Source organism: Equus asinus, chromosome 5, assembly GCF_041296235.1.
Source record: "Equus asinus isolate D_3611 breed Donkey chromosome 5, EquAss-T2T_v2, whole genome shotgun sequence".
In the NCBI taxonomy this organism is placed as follows: Eukaryota; Metazoa; Chordata; class Mammalia; order Perissodactyla; family Equidae; genus Equus; species Equus asinus.
The window spans coordinates 50,742,404-50,762,607 of record NC_091794.1 but is presented as its reverse complement, the minus strand read 5'-3'; the positions used below and the strand labels follow the sequence as shown (position 1 = coordinate 50,762,607).

Below are 20,204 nucleotides of genomic sequence, written 5' to 3'. Positions count from 1 at the left end.
GTGTAACCATAAAATTTAGTTGAGTAAAAGTTTGGGAATAAGAAGATAAATGAAAAAATAGATATCTAAATGGAGAATGGGGAAATTTTGAGAACTGTGAGGTAATAGAAAAGAGAGAGGAATAGGAAGAGAAGAAGGGTCTAAAGGAGTGTTTTGTTCTTAATTCTGACTTTGATGTGTTTATAGAGCCAGAGAAAAGCCAATAATAATAAATGTGAAAAGAGGCAAAAACAGCGTTAAAATTGTTTACATCAAAACTATTTATTTAAATCATTGATGTATTTTGAGTGTGACCTCTGGTGAATTATGTGTCATTTTCCTTTCATTTTCCCCATCTTTCAAATTGGAGTAACAGTAGTACCTGTGTTGACGGGTTGTTGTGAGAAACACTTACTGCACAAAAACGGTTACACTAGTCTTCGCGTGGTGGATTCCCAATAATTGCTATCTCTTATTATGGCAATTAGTTTTTAAAATATCTAAATATTGCATTCCAAGAACTTTGAGTTAAAAAAAAAGAGATAATCTGGTGAACTGTGCTGTTATTTAGCATGATTGCGCAAATTTCTGTAGTCATTTTCACTACCAATTTGGGGAAAATTATAGTTTCTCTGTCTTTCAACGGGTGTATTTCTCTCATTGTAGGTGCTTGTAAATCCAGTCCCAAAGGTTTGTTAGTTTCCTTTTTTCATAAAAAATGCTCTGGGGGGAGATTATATTCCTTCTTGGAATTCTCTAAATTAAATGAAAGACTGCCAGTCAGCGTTGCCAGTTTTCCTTTGGTCCTGGCATACAGAACATGACTTGGTTTCCAAGGCAAAGCGTTCGATAATCCGTATGCAAAGTAGTATTTTTACATAGCTCAGAATGTCATATCCAAATGTAAAGCTGCCTGTTGCCTCAAGTGTGAAATTCACTCTCATTTAAATTTTGTGTTTCTCTGCAACTAGCGATGCTGGTATTTGCGGACTGGACCATGGAAACGGGTAACAGTTGTTCAAAGTACTAATAACTGTAACCTCTCCCACTGTCGCCTCTGTCCCCACGCAGAGGGGTTCATGTGAAGCTACCCCTGGGTCAAAGCAGTAAATCTGCTGGAGCCAAGGGGATAAAAATATTTCTTTTTCTTGTCTTGATGATATTTCACAATCTCTTCCAAGTTGTAGATTTTCCAAAATGCTGTGATCACCAATGTTTTTAGAGAGCCCATGTTTAAAATTATATGGTTTCTTTTATCATTTGAATTCAAATATGTAATAGATTGGATACCAGGCTATATTCAGATTTCTTTGCCTGGGAACAGTCTGCTCAGCAATTAAAGTTTGGTTTTTAGGAAGAAAGAATATTAGGATGTCTGTCTTTGCTCACTTACAGAGAGCATCCTGGAACCAATATCCCGGTTGGTACCTGTCCATGATGATTTAAAGATACCGGCCATTTTTCTGAATACATTTCATCTCAAGCTTTTGAGGTTAATTTCAGTTCAAAGTGCCAATTGAGGATGAAAAGGTTACTAGAGAGTTTGCCTATTCATTATGCAACCCACTTTTCATCTGGGTCCCCAGTCATAGCACGCCTGGGCCACTTTTAATCTTCCCACTGTTGCCTGCAATGGCTGCTGCTCCTTTGAACTACCTTTTCTGATGCAGAGGGTCAATGACAAGAAACTAGTGTCTCTGTGGTTATAACCAGACCTCCCATTTAGGTAAAGCACCATACCAGAAATCTGGATTTTTAAAGCTGTTAATTGTAGTAAATGTACAAGGTACAGAGAACTGCATCTCACATGAGATAGCAAAAATGATAATAATGGCTATTATCTAGGACTCAAAAAGGAATGTGAGAAAATATCCTTTATTTAGAGAGGGAATTTATTCATCACAATGTCAGGCAAGATTGTGTAGCCACTGCTGTGCAGCACATTGCCTTAAAATTTAATGACACAAGGCAATAACTATTTATTATTTCTCAAGAATCCATGGGTAGACTGCGCAGTTGTGCTGGTCTAGACCAGACTCAGCCGGATTCTCTCACGTATCTGTGGTCGGCTGGCAGGTCAGTTATGGCTGGCTGGTCCCCAATGGCCTCTTAGGTCTAATCTCAGAACTGGCACACCATCACTTGTGTTGCAGTCTACTGGTCAAAGCAAGTCGCAAGACCAACCAAGAGTCAAGGAGGAGAGAAATAAACTCCACCGCTTGAAGGGAGGAGCTGAAAGTCACATTGCAAAGGACAGGGATACAGGCCTGGGAGGAGAATCGGGGACGTTTTTAAATCAACCACAATTGTTTTCTCAGATTAAGAAGGGCAATATTAATAGCCCCTCATATCCTGGATCACACCAACTCTTTACCTCATGGTACACTCCATAGGTCAAAGTGAGATGTGAGGTTCTGAATACTCTCTAGCCCTTATTAGCATTTGAGAAAAATAACTAAAGTGCTCCATATTGTTGTTGTGCACTGGCTAACACATTTCTGCAATGTTTGGCTTAATACAGATGTAATTTCTAATGGAGTCTTGATTTTTAAAAAAAGGCTGTTCTGAAAGTTTCTTCTTTTTTCCTATCTTTTTTCTTTGATATATATGTATCTGTGTGTATATATGTGTGTGCATATGTATTTGTACACTTCTACAGCATGCCAGCATCCTTGTTATTCTCTGGTAGTCTGAGGCACCATCTTGATCTGATCATTCCAAAGTTCATTGCCCAGAGGAGGAGGAGATGCTACCTGCCTCACTGGGGCCAAAAGGTTGCTCTATATAGGGTGAGGATGTTAATAAGCATGTTTATTCATGCCTTCATGTTCTAGTTTTAATAGAAAAATTCATAGGCTCAGCAAGAGGGGGCTCAAAGTCTGGTCCATAATTTTGCACCTGGGGTAGCTGCATTTCAAACACTCCATCAGTTGTAGTGTTGTCATCCCTGTTAAGAATTTAACGAGCACCAACAGGCCTAGCTAATGTACAGAACACAGAGGTAGCCACATGCCCTGCCCAGCAAGCTGTTGCATGAATACAGAGTTGCTGGTGTGCATGAGGACCTGGGACCTCCCCATTTTCACTTACTTCATAAATCTAGATGCAGACCTCACTTTGGGGCTCATATTATTAAGAGGAGACTACAGAGGAGAAATAAAGCCCATTTGGTAAAGTAAATGGTATGCCTGCTTCTGTAGCTACCCATGGTTTATTACTGCTGTATGTTATTTCCAGCAGTACTTGTAACAGTGATCATAAGGGGCCTTTAAAGACTTGCTGATGCCTCTTGGGCAGTTTCAGAATAATACAGCTTATAAATAATTCTGCCTACATATCTTATGTCTCCAGGATTCCTTTTGCCTCGCTTTGTTCATTATGAGTATATTTGCATGAAAACAGGTTATTTGGATCTTTGTCCTTTGAGAGCTATTGCTTTTTCTTCCCTCCGTGTCAGAATCTCATGCTTTCCATGCCGTGGTCATTTCCACAGCCAGGTGAAGATTTTGGAACTGTAGGGACACAACATAGGAACAGATAAACCTCTAAGAGACCACTATGATCTTACTAAAATTTGTGAGGGTTTTTTAACTTTTTTGTTAATTGGGGATTCCAAGTTGGCTATTTGGACTGCAATTTAAGTGTGTGTGTTGGGGGGGCGCAGTGTTCGCATTACAGTGACATTTAATCGTACAACAGGTGTGTATCTTTTATAGATATCATCCCTCTGCATGCAACAGAAGTTATATATTAGAATCAGCAAAGTATATGTGATTCTTTTTAGTTCATATTGTTTTTATTCTCCAAAGACATTTAAAATATGAGCTTTGATATTCAGGCTTTATTTTTTCATCTACCATCATTTTGAGGGAATTTTTTTTTTAAGTATCAAATATCGTGTGTATGTGCAGTTGAACTATGGCTTCTATTTGGAATTCAGAAACACAAGTATGTACTGAGGTTTGCAGAAAACACCTGTACAGTTTTATTTCAGTATTTTACAAGGTTTCACTAGAATATCTGTTTAAAATAGAGATTCGTGGTCCTTTGTCAGTCCTGCTGAATCAGACTCTCTGGGAGTAGAGGCAGTGTATCTCCATTTTAAGTCAATCCTCTAGGTATTTCTACGCATATTAAAGTTTGAGAAACACTGCTGAGCTTATCTCAGAATTAAATTTGATTATTAGAGAACTATACACTGGGACCTCATTAACTTAATTCCCTAGAGAGTCATCTTCACGGTACAATGATTCACTATTTTGTGCTTGATTTTTATCAAGAATCAGTATAAGCAATAACAACACATCAAGTGATTCTGTACTTTTACAAAACTATCACCAAACAGTAGTTCATTGAGTTGTTCAAAGATCCTTATACAGAAATTCGCAACACATTCCCTTTTAACCTAACTAAAATGTGTAATGATAACATACATACAGAAAAGTGAATAACCATAATTGTTCAGAACGATGAACTTTTCAAAATGAACACATCCATGTCACCAACACAGAGCAGGGAATAGAACATTGTCGGTATTCCTTGAAGCCCCCTGTGACTCATGGGAGAGTAACCACTATCCCGACGTCTATCACTGTAGATTCATTTCTCCAGCTGGCTTTTGATCTTTATGAAAATACATCATTATGTATGTACTCTTTAGTAGCTGGTTTATTTTATTAAACATATCTGTGAGATCCATCTACAATGTTGGATATAGTTGTATTGGTTCATTCCCATTGCTGTTTAGCATTTCATTTTATGTTCATTCCACAATTTTCAATTCTATTGGTGATAGATGTATTAGTTATTTATTGCTGTATAACAGATTATCCCAAATTTGCAGCAAACTTACACCTTAAGAGAACAAACATTATCTCACACAAATTTTGAGGATCAGGAACCTAGGAACGACTCGACTGAGGGATTCTGAGTCTCTTATGACTTGTGTTTAAGCTTCCAGCCAGGCTCCATCTCTGAAGACTTGACCGAGGCAAACTTCCTTCAAGTTCACTTCTGTGTCTGTTGGCAGAAGCTTCAAGGCTTTAGTTCCTCACAAATAGGTCTCCTCATACCGTTTCTCATGACACGGCAGCTGGTTTCCCCAAGAGAGTGACGAGAGAGAGAAGAGGAGAAGAAAGGAGGGAGGGTCCAAGAAAGAAGCTGCAGTGTTTGATAACCAAATTGAAGAGTGACATGCTATCACTTCTGCCACACTGTGTTGGTCACACCGACTAACCGTTTCAGTGTGAGAGGGAACTACAAAAGAGTGTGGATACCAGGAGGCAGGGACATTGCAGACCATCTCAGAGGTGGGCTCCCACTGTTGCTATTGGAGTAGCTTTAAGTTTTTGGCTAATAGAATTGTGCTACTTTGAACATTCCTTTACACATATTTTGTAAGAATATTATGCATTCCTGTTGGGTATATACCTAGTAGTGGAATTTCTGCAATATGTTATGCAGACATTTACCTTTAGTAGGATACTACAAAGAGTTTCCCAAAGTGCTTGCAAAAATTTATACTGTTATAAGCAATACTCTAGTTACCCCATCTTTGAAAACACTGGATGTTGTGTCTAGTTTTCATTTTAGCCATTCTAGGGGTGTGTATAATGGTAGCTCATTGTGATTTTACTTGTACTCCCCTGATAATTAAGGATATTTATTCCTTTTTCATGTGCTTATTGTCACTTGGATTTTCTCTTTTGTGAGTCCCTATCCTAGTATTGTACCCAGTTTTTAAGTGGATTGCCTGATTTTTATTATTCATCTGTAGTTCTTTCTGTATTCTGGATATGGCTCCTTGTAGGATACATGTATTACAAATATCTTCTCCTACATTGTGGCATACAGTTTTGCTCTGTTAATAATATCTTTCGATGAACAGAAGTCTTTAATTTTAATATAGTTGAATTTTCATTATTTTTCTTTGTGTTTAGCCTTTCTGAGCCCTATATAAGAATTCTTTGCCTACTCAAAATCATGAATATATTCACTCATGTTTTCTTCTAAAAGCTCTATTGTCTTACCTTTCACATTTAAATCTACAATCCATCTAGTAATATATATAAAGGACAATATGCCTTGCCCAAAGAGGTTTATAACAGGAAATCAAAGGTAGTTTTGCAATTAAAAATCAGTGTAATGCCCCATAGTATTAGCGAAAAAATGGAGCAAAATTATATAATCTTGTTAATAGATGCAGCAAAGTATGTGGTAAAGTTCAACACTCATTATAATAAAACACACACACAACGTACACACGCACACATATTCTCTTATCAAGTGAGTAAAAGAAGAGAACTTCCTAAATCTGATTTTTAAAAAAAATATAAAAATAAATATAGTACACACGATACTTGGTGGTAAAATGTTGAAACTATCCTCTTGAGATCAGGAAGATAAGACAAGGATGCTGCTGTCATCACTTCTATTGCACTCGAGGTCCCATCCAGTGTAATAAGTCAAGAAAAAGACTTATTGGAAAGAAAGACATAAACTGCATTCTTCCTAAATGACGTGATTGTGTGTCTAGGAAACCTGAAATAAACTACATACTATTAGAACCAATAGGTAAGTTTATCAGGGTCACTGGATACTATGTCAGTAGATACTCTACAAACAGACTAATTATATTTCTATATAACACAAACAAATAGAAAATGAATTTTTTAAAAGGCAGCATTTATAATTTCATTAGAGAATATCACAAAATAAGTGAGATGCAAGGTGTATAATGCCTGTAACTTAAACCTACAAAATATTTTTGAGAGAAATTAAAGAAGACCTATATCATGTAGGCATATATACCATGGCCATCGATTGGAAGATTCAACTCAAAGTTTATAGTTCTAACTCAATCAGAATCAAAATCCCTGCAGTTTTTTTGGAATTGGCAAGCTGACCCTAAGATCTATCTGGAAAAGTAAAAGTCTAAGAAGACCCAAGACGATCTTGAATGAGAACAGAGATGGGAAACTTTCATTACTAAATAAAGCTATAGCAATTAAGATAATGTGGTATTGGTTCAGATATAGATGAATAGTCCAATGGAACATAATAAAAAGTTCAGAAAAATGACCCTCTCATAGAGAGTCAACTGATTTATGACAAAGATCACCTGACAGTGCAGTGAACATATAACAGTCTTTTCAATAAATGGGACTGGGTCCCTTGAATATTCATATAGGAAAAAAAATGAATCTTCACTCCTACCTCACACCATACACACAAGTCAAAACATTTTAAGTTTAATAGTACAAAGATATGTATCTTTTATAAAAGACTAGTATCCTTTTTATCAGTTAGAGAACTATATTTTTATCTGTTAATTTGTTTTTGCTTTAGCTATCTGAAAACTCACAAATAAAGCATGTCTGATTACAGTAACTTTCTTTAATCTAAGGGTTTGGGCACAATTCCTTTGTCCCTTTTATTGCATGGTTCTTTTTCTTTCATCTTTACTTTAATGATTCTATTTTATGGGTCTCTCTTTTTTGTGTAAGTTATTTTAAATCCTTTTTTGAAATAGACAGGGTATAAATAATGAATAAATCAATCAATGAGGCAAGTTAAACTTCTTTTGAATTTTTGAAGCCTGATTGAATTGTCAAAAAGAATGATAGCTCATGCAATAATCCTAGTAATTGTGCTTTGATAAAATTATAAATGTCCGACATAATATTGCTAATACATATTATGCATATAAATATTGCATGGAATGTTCTTTAAATGTTAACGTATGTGTCAGTATTAAAAATAAGTAGCTTTTGCATGGAAAAAAAAGCCTAGTTTTCATAAACTGCCTATAATATATGCTCATACAGAAAAAATAGATCGTTTTTTCCTTTTTATTCCTCATTTTGGAGGAGTAAGGCGGGAAGAAGGAATAACTGTTTTGAAGGTAGGAAGTGTAATGACTGACAAGTCTTTCCAACCCTGTCAATGACTAAGAGCACAGGCTTTAGAGTTACCAAGCCGACTGGCACAGGAATCCCAGCACTGCCACTTAGTGACTGTGACATCCAGGGACAAGTCACTGGACTTTTTTAAGCCTCAGTTTCTTTATGTCCAAAGTGGGAATAATAATACCTACGTCATACAGGCTTGGCTACCTCTCTAGCTGAGTGTATACATGAGACTGATTTTTTTGCAAAGTATAGTTTTTCTAAATCTTAATATTCATCCTTTAAAAACTTGATCTTGAGATTCTGAAAGAGAATAAAACTTGGACACCTCTGCAAAACAAGCTGGCTGAATATGGAATAGCTCAACTAGGAGAGCAGGTTAAAAACCCAGACGACGTGGGGCGAGCAAGAAGTTCTGAACACTGTGTGCAGCCCATCGATCGCAATGAGGACCTGGGGAGTTGTAACCTCTGAAACTGTAGACCTGTTGCTGTGCTGTGAAGCACTGCAGAGCTGGCAGGCTCTCCGAGCTCCCATTCCGCCTAGCACACATGGCAGTAAAGTGCAGTGCATGTTACCCACATCAGAGCAACAGCTCCATCCTAAAATAACATTTTAATGACTCCTCTAGTCTGCATTTGGGGAGATCATTTTAGACCTTGAGTCTTGTCTTTTTCTGGGTTAATCCACCTTCCCCTCAGATCCCCGCATTTGGGGCAATCTCTGGCACAGTGTAATTCCCAGAGGCTATTTTGTCTGATTCAGAATGCCCAGAGGGAACTTTTGATCCGAAATGCAAGGTCAGCAACCAAGACCAGATGGGAATGTCTGCGGTGGTGTGAGAAGTCTGCACATGTTCAAGAGGACGGAAGGGGGCAGGTTGTGGAACAGGTAATGCCTCCTTCTTTCCCACTTTCGTCTGGTTGCTGATGTTTTGGGTCCCATCATCTTTGGCAAAAGCAGATTTTGTCAGCGAGCTGGAACAGAACCCCATATTGCATGGGAAGTTTCTAGGTTCTGGGCTCTTTGTTCCCTTCTGTTGACATCCATCTGTGTTGGCATTTGCAGTGGTTTTATGTGACTTTTTCTACTGCTCAGGTAACCAGAGGCACCATATCAGGATGAAAATAAGCGAGTATTTTCAATATTTAATATTAAGCCAGCCCTTCCTCCCTCTCCCCAGCAACCTGCCATTTCTGCTGACAGAAAAGAATATTCTGTGACAGGACAGGGAGTGGAATAGTGAAATATGTCCTTTACTTCAACAGGACCCTGTTTTAAGAATTCCTTACTCCTTATTTTATATTGGGGTTGTAAAGATTATAAAGTACAGATTAATAGCCAACCAGCCAAATTAAAATGCACCCAAGACTTAATGCTACCTTACAAGCTCACTGTAGAAAGAAAAGTTCTGAATAGGTACTTTAGTAAATGAATCTAGGAAAGTTCAGCTTTTCTTGGTTGTAAGAACTTTATGGTCATGCAAATATCTAAAATTAAGCAATGCTCGAGAAAAGATAAATTCACTTTTCAAAAATGATTAAACTCTAGAAGTGAATTTGCTACCACACAGTAATTCGCTATACTGAAGCAGAAGTTAGATTGAATTTGTTACATAGCTCATGCATGAAATGATCTGTGACTTGTTCTTGTGAAGTTGTTTTCACAGTACCAAACAGCAGAAGGGAAAATGTATTCTGTCTGAGGCATTGTAAAAATATTGAAAGCTCTGCCTGAGGTTTTTTGGTAGAGGTGTCTGACTACAACTTGTCATTTATGCTTTACGGGCCAATAATTGTTAAGCCAAAATCGCAGATAGCTTAGCTTTGAGAATTATCTCTTAATATATAACGAGCTCAGAAACCCAAAACCGGTGCCATGAGACTGTCACTCATGTGATTACACTGCCACCATGTGGTTTTAAAGATCCCTTTCAATTTTTAAAAGCACGTCAAACGTTATGGTTTCTTACTTGAGAAAAGGAAATTATAATAATCCAAGTATTGTCCCTGTTTTTCTGGTTTGTTTGCCCTCTGTTACAGTATCACAGAGAGTCTGTGGACTATCTCAGTCGTAGGATGGGGGGATAGCAACATAGAGGTCGCAGTACAGGCACAATTCTAATAATTCTGCACCATTCGTCAGGGATTCAGCTTCTGCCCAGTGAATGCCATCAAGACATTTGCTAGGAGATGTCACCATCATTGACCTTTTCTGCATAAATCTGGCATTTTCAGTATCCAGAAGAATCTGAAAGATTCTCTATAGGTATCTTTAGGCAAGTGGATCTCAAACTGAGCTCCCGAGACCAGCAGCATCAGCATCCCTGGAGAGCTTGTTAGAAATGCAAATTCTTTGGCTTCCATGGAGCCCAGCAATCTGTGTTTTAACAAGCTCTCCAAGTGTTTCTGGTGCTTGCTAAAGTTTGAGAACCACTGCTTTAGACAATCGTGCCTATCCTAGGACCGATTAACACCTATGCCCCTAAATAGAGCTAAATTTAGCAGCACCTGCTTCTGGCCCCTGAAAAAGATTCCAAAGAAAGATGAAAGAGAAGGGACCCCGGACTTCCTATGAATACAGTCGCCCAGCACCTTGAAGCCCCCCCGCCCCCCCCACCCACCCCCCCCCCCCCCCGGGAAGGAAGAAGCAGAGCATTCCTGAAGGTTCCCATTCCCATCAGCTGATGTGTCAGCTCTTTCTTTTCTCTTTAACTCCACCTCAGGGAGATGCTACAGTCAATCAGGAAGAAATCTTTCAGCCTTTCAGGATTATTGGAGCATACTGGAGCAGCAGTCTAACATGAGAGGATATTATATATAAGGCTACCTTATCAGACATTAAAAATACAGTTTTACAAAAAGAAGTGAAAACTTTGAAAGCCCCTCACATTCTAAGAAATGTTAAGGAATATTAGAGTAGCATGAAGATTCCCCACCCTGTCATAGGGGCTGGCCACTAAGCTACTTCCCAACTCTACTGACTGTGGCCATATAGGAAGGCTGGCTGACAGGACTTCTAATAGTTTCAAGAAAAGCCAGAAATCCGAATCTTTATGTGAAATATTTCAATTTTTAAGTGTGGATTTCATTTTTTTTTTAAGATTTTATTTTTCCTTCTTCTCCCCAAAACTCCACGGTACATAGTTGTATATTTTAGTTGTGGGTCCTTCTAGTTGTGGCATGTGGGATGCTGCCTCAGCATAGCTTGATGAGTGGTGCCAGGTCTGTGCCCAGGATCTGAACTGGCGAAATCCTGGGCCGCCAAAGCAGAGTGCACAAACTTAACCACTCAGCAACCCAGCCCCATAGATTTCATTTTAAATGCAGGTTTAATTAAAAAAATGGAAACATATCTACCTGTTTGATTCAGTCTGCTGACCTCCAGATTGCGATCTCTGGGAGACAATAAAGGAAAATTGTGGATGTCAGCTTTGACACACATTTATGACCATGTGCATGTCTTGTACTTAAGTGATTCATGTCCATGTGTTTTCATCTCTAAATGTGTGTGAATAGATATATACAAAGCATGGAAAGCCAGTGTCTCAACACATGGAAGAAATACTCTATTCATCAATGAAGTAGCTTCAAACTGAATGAAGATCAAGAATCTGAAAGATGCCTGAATTTAAAAACTACATCCCTGGGGCTGGCCCCAAGGCCTAGTGGTTAAGTTCAGCATGCTCCGCTTCAGTGGCCCATATCCCACGTGCAGACCTACACCATTCATCAGCCATGTGGTGGCAGTGACCTACATACAAAGTGGAGGAAGATTGGCATGGATGTTAGCTCAGGGCTAATCTTCCTCAAGCAAAAGAAAAAAAGAGGAAGACTGGCAACAGATGTTAGCTCAGCGCAAATCTTCCTCAGCAAAAAACAAAAGTATGTCCCTGAAGTGCCATGCTTTAAGAAAAACATACATGCTATTTCTCCTAGTATGAAGTGTGCTTTCACAACATTTTAAAATCTTACAAATTTCACAGCATATATAGAATAAAAGTACTGAGGATATACAAATTACTTGTAGTGTGGCTTATTCTTATTCTTATTCTTTAAATACTTTAAAAAATGTCAAGCTCATGAATAAATTTAGGCACTCATTTGGAGCAAAACTCGTTTTTTAATTTTATCTTTTATCCCTGGCTATGAGAGGAGTGCTTAATGAGTAGCTGCTGAATTAACAGAAGAGTGAGTATTGGTTCAGGTGTTACCAAGTGAATTTTCTTTACCAGGCATGCTCTTTGTGGCTTCACTTTCACTGTTGTCACTGCATCCAATATTCAGAAACTGCTGCCGTGTTTCATTGAAACTTATAGATTTTTTGAAAGATTTTAAGGATTAAACCATCTTTAGATAGACTTGTTTTTCCCTATGATTTATTTCCAGATCATGTAAAATTCCAGTGACTCCACCAGTGACAGTATCTTTAAGATTGTCTGCTGTGAATAGTTCTGGGGTATGTTACAGCATTCATCCTGAGCTGAAGGTCATTCTAGTCACTTCGGGCCAATGCCCGCATATGTTCCCACCCTTCTTTACAATAATCGACTGTCTTGGGAAGCTAGTTCTTCAGCTGTGTTGCCAGATTTAATGAAGATACCCTGATCAAATATCTTGCCCCATAGCATACCAATGTAGTTAGGATTCTGACTATGGGAATATTTCACTTCTTTGCCCCATGGATTTTTTTTTTTTTTTGAGGAAGATTAACCCTGAGCTAACTACTGCCAATCTTCCTCTTTTTGCTGAGGAAGACTGGTCCTGAGCTAACATCTGTGCCCATCTTCCTCTACTTTATACGTAGGACACCTACCACAGCATAGCTTTTGCAAGCCATGCCATGTCCGCACCCGGGATCCGAACCGGTGAACCCCAGGCCGCCCAGAAGCCGAATGTGAGAACTTAAGCACTGCACCACCGGGCCGGTCCTAGCCTCATGTATTTTTGTGTTTCAAGATTATCTAACTAAAATGCGTATACTCTTGGTAGGGATGAAAACATGATGTTTTTCTAATCCACTTAGCAAATATTATTGAGAATTTGGCACAGGAACTGGAGAGAGCTAGATAGATAAGTTAAAGACGCCTACATGGTTTGACCAGGAGGAGCACAGAAACCAGGAAGCAAAACATGACAGTACAAATAATCCCACAACAGTACATTAAGGTGCGAAAGAATGCTTGGGATCTGCTGAGAAAAAAACAAACAAAAACTCTTTTCCAAAGGATCTAGGATGTTTGCACAAGTAGTCAATATTTGAACTGGGTCTCGCAGCATTAACAGGATCTTACATGGTGAAAGAGGAAGAGAAAAAGTTTGAAGAAAAGCTGCTCATTTCTTGGACTAGTGTACTTGCCAACCATTGCATCTTTGAAGCCTAGCACAGGCCCCCTATAATGAATGCAATAACTATTCTTTGAACACAAGAGTAAATGAGTGGAAGAACGATTTGTGTGTTTGTGGGGCAGTGTGAGTAGTGGAAGAAATAAGAGAAGACCAGAAAAATGGGTTAGAGACAGAGACCATGAAAGGCAAGACTAAAAATTTTAAATTTTTCTCTGTAGTGCTATTTCTCGCATCAAGATCCAGTGACCTCAAGATCTACTGAGATACTTTTTAAAAATGCAGATTCTTAAATCTTACCACAGATCAACTGAGTTGAATCTCTTGGCGGTTGAGCCGAGGAATCCGCATCTTTTGCACTCTGTGAAAACCACTGATGGAAGCAATGCCCAATTCTTAAAACATTATTTTTTAACTTTTTTGAGTGCTCAGCACCTTAGGGGATCTGTCAAAAGCTATGAAAATTCTCCCAGAAAAATATATATCCACATTCATTTTTACTAACAATTCCAGAGAGATCATGAAACCCCTGAGATTAACTCACACACTCAAATTAATAACTCCTGAAACCAAGCTGGGCAACACCTCACTCAGAGAAAGTCAGATGAGATTCATCGTTACTGGGCGGTACAATGAGGGAGGGCTTTTAGATGAAGCTGAAGAGTACAGACAACCTGCTCCTTCGTGACAGTTTTGTCTGGGACCAATCTAATTTCATTTTGTCAATGTTTATTACAAAAGAGACATGTTCACATTTAAAAAGAGAAGAATTTATGCCGGGAGGCAGGAAGCTTCTTGGTCATTTCCATTTTAAGTAAAACATTTAACAAAAAATTGGAATGTTTCCAAAGGAAAAAAAGGTATTTATTGAGCATTTAGAAACTGATATGTTGTTTTACCCTGTTTCAAATAACAGATGAAGTTGTTGGCATTCTAGAAAGTGTATGAGTTAACTGTTTTTTACTTAAAGCTTCACATATTTAGATCGTATCTAAAAATCTTGGTCTCTTACTGATAATCTAGCATTTGGGAACCACAGTATGGTTCTGTTTCCTCCAAAATTGAGAGCTATATCTGCAAATAACGACTGAAATGGTCTATTGCTGGAGATATGTCACATGGAACAAGATAAAGTCTATGAAAACAGCCCTTTAGAAAAGTCATGGCTGAACTCTAATGACCTAGATTATTTAATGCAAACATTGTGTGCAACTTTGGAGATTTAGGGCAGCCCTCCTGATAGGCAACTAAAGCATGACTGTTTATGTGAAACCAACGTGGAAATAGTTCAGAGACACAACTCGCTATTCTTTCTACCTGGGGCAGAATCACTGACCTTCATCCAAACTTGGAGTGGAGTCAGAAACTGGGTGAGAGGAAATGTTTGACACCGAGGGAGGGAGCACGATGGACTATGTGGAGGTGCTTTGTAGGGTGCAGAGCATTACACAGAGTTAAGGAGTTAATGATATCTTCAGTTAACAACATATAGTAGTATTTTGTAAGCTTTTAATCTTTGATTGACAAATAATACCATATTGTGCTTCTTGGCCTCCAATTTGTTTTCTCACTTAACATTATTTTGGAAGTTAGTTTGTATTGATATATGTTGACTGAGTCCATATTTTTAAGTTCATAAAAGCCTACTGTTGTATGAACGTAAAGACAGCTTTGTTCTCCATTCTCCCAAAGGGGGACATACAGGTTGTTTTCCATTGTTTAGCTTTACCGGCAGCGTTTTCGATTGTTTAGCTTTACCAGCAGCATTTGAACAAACATCTTGCACATTATCTCTTTGTGCTCACGTGGCAGGGTTTCTTTAGGGTTTGTTCTTAGTGTGAATTTGCTGGGTCATGGGATACTGCACCTTCACTGTGTTTAATAATACTAAATTGCTCTCTAAAGTAAGTGTACCAGCTACGTGAGTTGAAGCTGTGTTACTTTGTTGTCTAACTTGGGTCAGACTTTCAAAGGAAATGTTATCATTTGTATTTGCATTTCTCTGCTTACTGATGAGGTTTTGCATCTTTTTGTACATTGTCTTTTCAAGTGTATCTTTCCATGAATTGATAGTTAATGTCTTATGCCCACTGCTCTGGGGGCCAAGCACTGAACTAGGCTCTTGGGAAATACCCATAAACAAAACGAAGAGCACTGTCTGAGAGCTTGCATTCTAGCAAGAGAAAACAGAGAATAAACAATAAACATAAAAACAAGTATATTTTGTAGCATGAGAGAAGGTGATAAGTGCTATTGGAAAAAGACAAAATAGAATAGGTAATGGGATTAGGAGCACAGAGTAGGCAAAATAGTTGAGAGTAGTAAAGAGTGGTGGTGGTAGATCTGGAGAAGGCACGATTGAGACAAGGGGAGAGAGTGAAGGAACAGTAAGAAGCCATTGGATGAGGAGTGGACAGACAGACCGAATGAGCTGGAGAGATGAAATCAGAGAAGTAGAGAGGAGGGCTTGGTATATAGGGCCTTGCGGGCCACTGTAAGACTTTGGCTTTTGGCTGAATGAAATGTGGGATCCACAAAAGACCTTTGCACAGAGGAGTGACATGACCTGGCTTATAATAAAAGGACCATTCACATTAAATTCTCCAGTGCTTACATACTATAGTTTCTACATAATGAGCAACTTGGCTAAATCTTTCCTTCCTGTGGGAACAATCTGATTATAGATCAACTAAGACTGTGGAAATGGATTACTCCTTGTGCCTAAATGAACAACTAAGGTGAGGACGTGGATAAGCAGGGTCAGTTCTAACTGTGACTTTTACACGTTTCCTTCTGGCAGCTCTGGGTGTAGCCTTTGACCTCGGTCCCTTAGCCTACCCAGTTGTCACTCAGGAGTAAAGCTACTCATTGCTGTTCTTGCCAACTCTGTGCCAGGCCCCGGACCAGCTGTTGTGAAAACACTATCTCTAATACTTGGCAGCACAATGGGTGGTAAGTATTGTCGTCTTCATTTTGCAGAGCTCGGATAGAAGCCAGACCGGTCCAGATCCAAGCCCCTTATTGTTTCATTGCACTGTGGTGCCCACTGCGTGTGGTAGGGCCTTTATAGGATTTCTCTTAACTAGATGGCAATGAAGATTAAAACAAGATGGCACTGAATAATGCATAAGGCCACATGAAGATTTTTAAAAGAAATAATATTTTCATTTAGAAATTTCTGAAGCATTCAGCTACTATCTTCTTTGAAACTGGCATCTAACAAGAGCTGCTTTTCTCTTTTCCTGTTTTTTGAGTACTTGAAACGAAACAAAATTTATGGAATGAATTTTGGGTCTCCGGAAAGATTCATCCTAGTCCTTTAGGAAAATGTATGTTTCAATCTAATATGCTAATCTGATATGCTAATATAGTATCAAAACCTAGAGCAAGCAATTGGTTTAAAGTGTTCTAATAGATTGAAAATTTTGAGGGGCCAGCCCTGTGGCCAAGTGGTTAAAGTTCTATGCACTCTGCTTCAGTGGCCCAGGTGCGCCAGTTCAGATCCCGAGTGGAGACCTACCACATTCAGCCATTCTGTGGCGGCATCCCAGATGCAAAATAGAGGACTATTGGCACAGATGTTAGCTCAGGGCTAATCTCCCTCAAGCAAAAAAAAAAAAAGAGAGAGAAATTGCCAATGGATATTAGCTCAGGGCAAATCTTCCTCACCAAAAACAAACAAACAAACAAACAAAAAACAATGGTTTATATTTTCTTCTACTTGAGTGAGAGTACTCCAAAGGGCAGTAGGTCCATTCTCTTCAAATATATTTGTAATTCTTGTGCTTCATATGATGGTGACACACATAGTGTCAGCCCCACATGGATTCCATCAGTTTGCAAATTAAGGCAGCAATTTATGTCTCCAGTTCAGGATTGTTCAAAGGCAGCCCTAGCCAAGGGATGCTTGTGTTATTTTTTCATAACGAAGTAAAGGCCAAATAATAAGAATATTTTTTCGAGGCTTGAATTCTATGGTAATGCACATTTCCTTTAGGTACACTTTATTTTTAAACAAACTTCAAAATAGATAGGTCAGAATAAATTATTTCAATGTTAGGTTGTAATAGATTGCTAGGCATATCATCATTTACTGCAAATACGTCTGAAATAGAGGACCTTGGGTGGATGTGAACTCAACCTCACCCAGTGATTAAACTGTGACGTGAGGAGGCTCACTGCCAGATTTACCCTCCAGCTTGGTCTGGAAGGGCTCTTTCAAGTTCGCCTCAGTTGGGTGGCCTTGGAAGCTGGACATGAAGATGGTATGCATGTGCATGACTGTGTTCAGCTGGAATAAAGTGTTCTCCTTACAGATCATTTTTTATAACAAAAAAAGGCAAAACAGAGCATACAAAACAACGTTTGTTTAAAATTACATTTGATTTTTAGTTTGAAAAATCTCCCTCTGTAAATTCATATACTTAAAAATAGAACTCAGGATAAAAATGGCGTCCCGATATATTTCCTCTCATGATGGTCATCGTTTGAGAAAGAAGAATAATTAGCAACCTTCATTACTTTTCTAGAAAAAAATTTGCCTCTTCAGGAAAATTGCCTCTATTTGCTAGGCTGTTCTAGCCAAATTTTCCTTCCTCACACAGGAAATTGAACTGGAAATATTAGTGGCCTGTTCTTGTTTGATAGCATTTCTGCATAAGCATTCGAAAAGCAAGTTACTCTATGAAGCGGTCTGGTAAATCCTTTGTTTGCAGGGGCAAAAACACTAGTTTACTTGTTCGCGACGATAAAGAGTTAAGACCAGAGTTCGTAACGTGAATTTATCCCATGGCACTCCCTCCCCCTCTCACTTAATGAAAACATGTTCATGTGAAGCGAATTCTGAAACTGAATCCTCTGAACACACTCAGCATTTGGTACCAGATTTGTACTGTGACATTCAAACTTCTGCCATGGCTGTTGCAATGTAAATAGGAAATTCTAAATGTGATTTGAATTGCCCTTTGGGGAGTTTTACACCGGGAGACGGTACATTTCCAAGGTAGCCAGTACTTAATATGGAGCAAGCCCACTGGTCGGGTGGGGGACTGCTCTGCTTCAGAGCGGAGCTGACAGGAAAGTCTGCACACCTTCAACTGGACAAAGGGAATGTGGTGGTTGACACAGATATATAGTTTTGAAATAGTTTCTCATGTTAGAAATGTTTTAGATTAGCCCCTGAAAATACGCACCTTCATTAGTCACATACAACGACTCAGTTTTGAAATGACAGCTGCCTGCATAGATCCTGGTTTAATTGGCATTAGCAACGACTGGTTTTTAATTAGCAACAAGCTTTTTCAATTATTAGAAATCAGCCTTTCCTGTAATTGAAGCATCTATGCTATAAAATATGCTTTCACAGCAAACAGACGCGCTCAGACTTATCCCATGAAATGCAACTGAGTTAGACGGGTACTGTGGTGTTGCACACGGAAAATGCATCCTAAATTCAAAGTTTATTAGGATGTTTCCAAGACTTTTAAAGTAAAAATTAAATTCAAGGGCACTGAATGTTATATATTTTGTGGTATTACCTGATATAAAATTCTGGTTGATTCTACCCATAAATAAATTTAGATGGTGAGATTTCCTTAGAATGTGGGGTAGCGTTAGGAGAAGCGCATTGCTAAAATCGTCCACCAGAGGGCCATGGCTCCCTCCTTCCTTGTGCGTCGGGGCCAGGGATCAAAAGAAAGAAAGAGCAAATGTTATGGTATTTTCCCCTCAAACTCGTTGTTTTATGTATCTCATATATTTCATAAATATATGATAAATAAAAATAGTAAAATAGAGGGGTGCAGAAATTTGTAGAATGAAAGCTTCCAGGCCAGTTTTCCCCTCCCACGCCTCTCCTCAGTTTGTTTTTTTTTTTTACACAAATGCAATTGCGCCAAACATTAATTTTATGTCTTGTTTATTTATTTACCAAACTGTATATTTGAGGCATCTTTTCCTATCAGTCCACGCAGATCTACCTTTTCTTCCATGTGGTGTCTGAATATTCTATTGTAAACCGCTAAAATATGTTTAATAAATCCCCTAAAAATGGACCTTTAGATTGTTTTCAGTATTTTGCTGTTAAAAATTGCTGTGGTGAAAATTCTCGCATTTATTTCTTTGGACAGATCTGAGAGTTTCTCTGTAAATTAAATTCCCTAGCTGCATCACCGCGGGGCTTATTTAAAAATTTAATAGATATTGCAAATTCTGTATATCTCCAAAAAAAGAAACTTTCACCAATTTACAGTCACGCTTTGTGTGAAAGTGCCTTTTAGCCGTGAACCTGGCAAACAGTGGGTGTGTCAAACCTTGTAATCTTGCCAGTCTGTTCAGGGAAAAGTAATATCTTGATAGTAGTTTTAAACATTTCTGGGCCTATGATAATTTACTTCAACTAATGAATTAAATTTAAAATTGAAAAAGAAAAAACTTGTGAAAATTTGTTTTACCGATTTTTTCAGAAGAAACAGGATGACCAGTTGTTAACAGTTCTAGAAAAAACATCATTGGGCAAACTGACCTTGCTTCCGGAAACTAGCCATAATATACCAGTGCTATATCTAAATAAATATTTAATATTTCCCACGATGCTTTTATATCATTTGAAAAAATTTTCTTATAAAATTCTGTAAAATAAGATGGGCAGACTTTATTATTTCTATCATACAGATGAGAATGAATCTTTGAACAGTGTTCTTTTTGCTTCATTGCTCTTACGATCTTCAGTTTAGAGAACCTCTAGAAGGAATCCTGAAATTTCATATCTGAATTTTATTTCAGCTCCTAAGCCTGTTTCTTCCTTTCTCCTTAGAAATCGCCTATCACAATTTGCCTGTTCTTTTCTTTCCATTCTAAACTACAACACCCTCCCTTTCCTCTGGGTTTTAAGCAAAGAATAAAATGCCCAGAATTGAAATGTCAAGTATTTTTTCCCTAACAAATATTTTTATTACTAGGTTAAATATACACC

The 20,204-nt window shown here is 38.3% G+C and overlaps 1 protein-coding gene across 19 annotated transcripts in view; it reads left to right on the top strand.

The window, feature by feature from the left end:
• Window positions 1-20,204, top strand: part of LOC106834680 (EGF-like and EMI domain-containing protein 1) — a 586,744-nt gene that overhangs the window by 516,436 nt on the left and 50,104 nt on the right. For 17 of the 19 annotated variants that reach the window (XM_070509516.1, XM_070509525.1, XM_070509519.1 and 14 more), the window contains one exon: window positions 16,032-16,183. The exons of the other annotated variants lie outside the window; for them this stretch is intronic. The gene's annotated coding sequence lies outside the window, so the exon portion shown is untranslated. The remainder of the gene's footprint in view (window positions 1-16,031; window positions 16,184-20,204) is intronic. 19 annotated transcript variants of the gene reach the window in all.